Genomic DNA, 6,000 nt, shown 5'->3' with positions numbered 1-6,000 from the left:
GCAGTGAAGAGGGCACCCGGTGATTTGGAACACTCATTTGTGCAATTGTTTAATTCGGACACAGAAAATGGGGACTTTGATGGTTTTGTGGGTGATCATGATGTGAGTACATTGTAAAATGGCTAAATAAAGTACAACCGAACTCAGTTTTGCTTCCGTTGCCTTTTTAAAAATGTGTTTTTAGCGTGCGGGTGTAGCGTGCATTTTGTGCACGTAGCACCAAATTAGTGTGTTCGCCGTTGTATATTACTAAAGAAAGAAGCCAGGCTAACAGAACAAGGAAAGTTGTTAAAACATTCAAGTAAAATGTATAAAGTACAAAGTAAAGTAAAAAGGAATGTATTAAAAACATTAAAATGTAATTTTAAAAAAAGATAGAAGGGCTGTAAAACAGGAAAACAAATAAGAGTGTACAGAGCTACTGCCACTGGCTCCCACTTGAACTGCGCCATCTTGGCAATTGTTGTACTTGTCAAGTGGAAATACCTGTCATCATGTGGGTACATGTCAAAAAGAATTCAGCCCATTTAGACTCTTCTTTTGTGTTTTATGTAAAATAAAATAGTGTGCATGTGTTCTTTCATCCGTGTCCATGTGCAGGTTTGCAAAAGGTGGTTATACTCAAGCTGTGCCAATAATATACTGTATGTAATTCAACATTACACTCGTCTATATATGTGTTTCTGACTGGAGATCATTTATCGTCCTAGCCCTCAAAGCCCAAAAGTGCAACTAGTGTGATGTACAGTCGTCAATTTTGTAGCTGTCCCATATATTTTGAGTTATTTAATAAGGGACAGCACATATTAATGAACATATTAATCTTAATGAAAATATATATGTAAATAGCTAACATTGTACCCGAAGGCTAACATCTTCTGTCCCTCGTGTAGGTTGAAGATAAACGATGACACATACTGGACACATACATATATAGCACTGTTTATGACAGCCTTAGGATCAAAATGTTGCTCGTCTAACAGCTAGGCTTTAAGATGATTGGCGAAGAGGTTCAGAAATGGGAGTTCACGTATGTTAATTGATATTGAGTACCAGGTATGTGTGGCACGGACAGAAAAGGTCCTTTAGCTGAATGCAGGCACCTCTGGAGCCTTTTCTTGTTGGTGTGTTGGAATTTTTTTGTATAAAATCTTATGGCGGAGGAAGAGCTTTGTTTTAGAAGATTTTGATAACTGGGGGGGGGGGGGGGGGGCATCTGCATATGTAACAGTGTTGTTCCAGTTCAGGCATTTGTGTTTTGTAATATTTGACAGAGATGGTATGCTTTTGGCTTTGTGTTAAATACTTTCAACACTTGCTTATGAATGTTTTCAATTGTTTTTAGTGTTGTTTTGCAGGCCGATGACCAGCTTGTTAGGCAGTAAGTGTGATATGATCATTGTCTCAAAATATAATTTTGCAAATGACATCCTGAACTCAATTGGCTATCACAAGGCAAGTAAAAAATAGGACCATGAAAACCCCATCCCATACTGCCCTTCCTCAAAAGGGTTTCGGGGTTGCTGGAGCCTAACCCAGCTGTCTTGGGCAAAAGGAAGACTACACCCTAGACTGTGGCCAGGCAGTTGCAGGGCACGCAAAGCAAACGACCCTCGGCTCTCCTAATCATACCACCAACAGCGGGAATTGAGCCCGCGTCTACCCTCATCGAAGTCATGCAAGTGAACCTCTACACCACGAGGCGGCTAGACAACCCCAACCAAAACCACTAAAAACCCATACACCTAACACAAGTTTATGCTGTGCAGCCATCTTACATTCCAGTTCATGTGTTGCTTAAGGCCAAAACCTGCCACTGGCTGAGTGGCAGCTCTGTGTTATGTTGTAACCTCTTCGAATATGAGCCTTGATGAATGGGAAGTTGTCTTTCAGTCTGTTGTCTTACTTCATCCCAACTGTGCTCACATAACTGCTTACCTGTCATATTTCCTGTACAATTGTACGGCCCCACTACCTCTTCTCAGTCTTAGAGATACAATGGCTGAGTTTGCTGGAATTCCCCTCCAGCTGAGATTACTGCGCTTTAGAAATCTAAATTTGACACATTTTGTCATGTTGAAATGTAAATCTGACAATGTAAGTTTGCTGATGAGTAGTGTAAGTTATTTTTTCAAATAGTGGCCTGTATACAATGTTCGATCATTAAACTATGTTGAGATGCATAACATTAAATACTTTTGCATTGATGTGTTAAAATTACATTTACGCCATTGACTTGGTAGTACTGAATTTTTTTCCATGTAAAAGTCATATATGCCGACTGTACCTGTTGGACCATACATAATCTAATAAGGGTGATTTGTTTTTTAATGATGTCTTTGCTGCTTCTACCACACGAGAAGAAAATAATGATGAATTTTATTTTCAATTAATCTTTTAATAATAATAATAATCGGACATAGGCTTTGTCATGATCATTGACTCGACAAAAAGCCTAATTGTTATCATACCCAGCTGTGTATGTTGAAATTGGCAGATTTTTATGAAGAAAAAAAAATATATATATATATACATATGTATGTATGTATGTGTGTAGGTAGGTAGGTAGGTAGGTATGTATGTATGTACATATGTATGTACATATGTAAGTATGTACGTACGTACATATATATATATATATATATATATATATATATATATATATATATATATATATATATATATATATATATATATATATATATATATATATATATATATATATATATATATATATATATATATATATATATATATATATATATATATATATATATATATATATATATATATATATATATATATATATATATATATATATATATATATATATATATATATATATATGTATATATATATATATATATATATATACAATAACTAATATACAATATAAAACTTTTAGGAAAGTTATGGGGGTAGGCTAATTGAACACCCTAAATTGCCCCTAGTGTGAGTCTGAATGGTTGACAGGTTGTCCCCTGCCTGGTGCAAATATCGAAGAGGAAGAGTTAAAACGTGTGAGTTATGCACTCAAAAACAGGCCCTACTTGTCCGCTCTACTTGTCCTTTCAGGTTTTCATTTTATATTCGTCTTCATTCGAGCAGAGATAAGAGAGACAATTCAAACAAACTTTCCTACTTAGTTGCTGTATGGAGTGCTTTTGCTTTCCATACATATTTTTGTTATGTTTTATTATATTGTGGCTAATGCTTACCAGAGGCTTGTTTTTCTTGTTGTAACTGACAAAGAAAATTAACAGAGTAAGATTGCAGAAAGTTGCAACAATATCCATTCACTCTGTGTAGATATTTTTCTTTATAGATTTATTGAATCTCCATTCGGCAAGATTGAAAAATAATTGAACACATTATCATTTGCAATGATGAGGTAGCTGCCTATTGTCTGGTTTTATTTGTTTTTGATATCTGTTACTGCAGCTCCCAGAGCTATCATATCAAATGCTTAAAATAGCTCAATTGACACACCTTCCTTTGGCAACTGTCAACTATTCATCTTTGGTATGAACAATCTTCCTTCATACTATTGATGGCTGTCATACTGACACAAAAATGTGTGTAAAGATAGTTCCTAAAAATATGCATACAGTATTAAACATCATTGATCTCGTTAACACTTGGCTGAGGAAACAATGGCTCCGGTGATTGAGAACAATCAAGACAGCTGCCTTTTTGTGACAATTTGTTATGCTTGTCAGCCTGGTTTATAAGGTCATTAATGTTATGTAGCAAGTGGACACCTGGCCGATGAAGTTGTGAAATGTTTTGCAATCAAGGACAGCTTCACCCTTGGTTACTAAGAGGCAATTCAATATAATCTAAGTAATGGTGAATGAATTCCTTGTATTTTGCTTTTTTATTACACGTTTGGTTAGATTATCAATGTATTGCAAGTAGTTTGAAGGAACACTAACTTCCTACTCGTAAAATGTATTGTAATTGATCTGGGTAAGGGGTGGACAAGTCCCCCTGTGTGACTTCCTCACTTGTGACTGACTATCATTATGAAAAGAATTGAAGTTGATATTTGAAAAAATAAATATGCATGGAATTAATAAAACCACTTTCATTCAATCATTGAAAATGTCTACCATTGTGACCTGTAAGCTATCTACATTAAAATTTAGTTGGAAACAAAGAAAATTGATTAACTATGTCAGATGTGTGTGTATGGGTTGTTCACTGCCCTGACTTCAATGCTGGCATTCCAACATCGATTCACATTCGATGATGGTATGAATGCGAATGATTGTCCTTTTTTCTATATGCCATGTAAGTGAACCAGCTCAGTGTGAAACCTGCTTTTTTCTGGGATTCTCATGATCTTGACTAGCATGCGTTGTGGAGTAATATTTTTTCAGTTACCTGCTACCCTATACTTTTAACATGTTTTTCTTACAAATAAAAGTGCCTCCACTGGCTGCGGTACTCGGACGATTCGCCAAAAAACGTTTCGCCAATGGACTTTTCGCCGAACAGACAGTTTGCTGAACGGACAGTTTGCCGAACGGACAGTTTGCTGAACGGACAGTTTGCCGAACGGACAGTTTGCCGAACGGACGTTTGTCCAAAAAAATTAGTGTTTAATTTATGACGAAGTCAGAGTATCTGTTCCAATCACTCATTCAGAGAAAAATCTGAGTTTTAAAACTAATTTGAAACTCAAGAGAGCCATGACATTATGTTCTTCAGAAGTGTATGTAAACTTTTGACCACAACTCTAAGTAGAGGAGCAACTTTATGTTGCTCCACACTGTCAGGTGCTGACTCTTCCTGTTTGGGCATGATGAGAACAGGCGATGTCAGTGGCTGATAAAGTGAGGAATGCTGCTCAAAGCGGAAATGTTGTCCTAATATAATAGGTGTCGTCATGTTGAGGTATAGTCTATTCCCTCATTCTTATTGTACTTCCAGAAAATGCAATTGCTGCATCTAAAATTAATTGCTTTAGAATGATAATCAGCATAATCTTTTATTAACTGTTTTGCCTTTAAATGTGATGTCATTAGAGTTAATTTTTTTAAAACATTAATTTCAAATGTGTGTAACTTGAGTGCTCTTTTGCGTTACTTCCTGTGATTTCTGTTTTTTTAGAGTGATTGTGATGTTGCTGATCAAGTGTATCCTAGCAGAAAGAAACCAAGTTTAATCATTTGAAAATTAACCTAACCCTGGTTATTAATCTAGAAAAACATCAATAAAGGCCAATATTTCTAGGAAGTAGGCAAAATGCAAGCGTGGTATTTTAATTAGTCAGCATAGTCAAATACACGGGGCAGCCGGCAGCTGAGCTTTTAGTGCGTCGGCCTCACAGTGGGGGACCTGGGTTCAAATCGAAATGCTCGTATTTCGAGGTGCTCGTATGTCAAGGTACCACTAGACCAAGTCGGAGGGTAAATAAAGTATTAAGAGCCTATCCTGCCACACGCCCTTCCATTTTGCTTGATCAAAGCTTCCTTCTGCATCTGAGGAAGAATGCAACACCGGAAGGGCTTAGGCAGTGTGTTAGTGCCTAATTTTATTTATGCTTTATTGAGCTGTATCTGTTAACTGTGCTAATAGGGCTTGCTAACTTTTCTAAAAATTTGCACGGATATTGAAAGATTTGTCAATGCTATGTAACGTGTATAATACAGTTTGTCAGAAGGATAAACGATCTGTCCCCAACGTAATTTCTTAGCTATGCTTAATTTCTATGCCAATTGATCTTATGATAAAGATACAAAATCCATTGCTAAAGCTGCACCCTGTCGCCCATCTCACATACATATCAAAGTTTGACTAAAGACTTTAGGAAGGAACTTCATTCACAATTTTAACTTGCCTAATTAGATTAGATACCTTTATTCATCCTGTACTTGGGGAATTCACTGTTGCAGTAGGAAGAGGGTGAAAACACAGACATTTTAGACATACTGGAGGTAATTTTCGCTCTGTCAGCCAGAATGTCAGAACGCCAGGGAAGGCTGAAATGTCAGA

At 36.4% G+C, this 6,000-nt stretch overlaps 1 protein-coding gene across 3 annotated transcripts in view; it reads left to right on the top strand.

Annotated features, from left to right (window-relative positions):
- The window catches only part of gmds (GDP-mannose 4,6-dehydratase), an 88,046-nt gene that overhangs the window by 59,086 nt on the left and 22,960 nt on the right, over positions 1 to 6,000 (top strand). For 2 of the 3 annotated variants that reach the window (XM_077717846.1, XM_077717848.1), the window contains one exon: positions 1 to 147. This exon is cut by the window's left edge and continues 513 nt beyond it. The exons of the other annotated variant lie outside the window; for it this stretch is intronic. The gene's annotated coding sequence lies outside the window, so the exon portion shown is untranslated. Of the gene's footprint in view, positions 148 to 6,000 lie in introns of those variants that run through there. 3 annotated transcript variants of the gene reach the window in all.

The sequence above is a fragment of the Stigmatopora nigra genome, chromosome 5 (assembly GCF_051989575.1).
Source record: "Stigmatopora nigra isolate UIUO_SnigA chromosome 5, RoL_Snig_1.1, whole genome shotgun sequence".
Classification (NCBI taxonomy): domain Eukaryota; kingdom Metazoa; phylum Chordata; class Actinopteri; order Syngnathiformes; family Syngnathidae; genus Stigmatopora; species Stigmatopora nigra.
The sequence above is the reverse complement of the archived record's forward strand: the minus strand, read 5'-3'. Positions and strand labels throughout refer to the sequence as shown.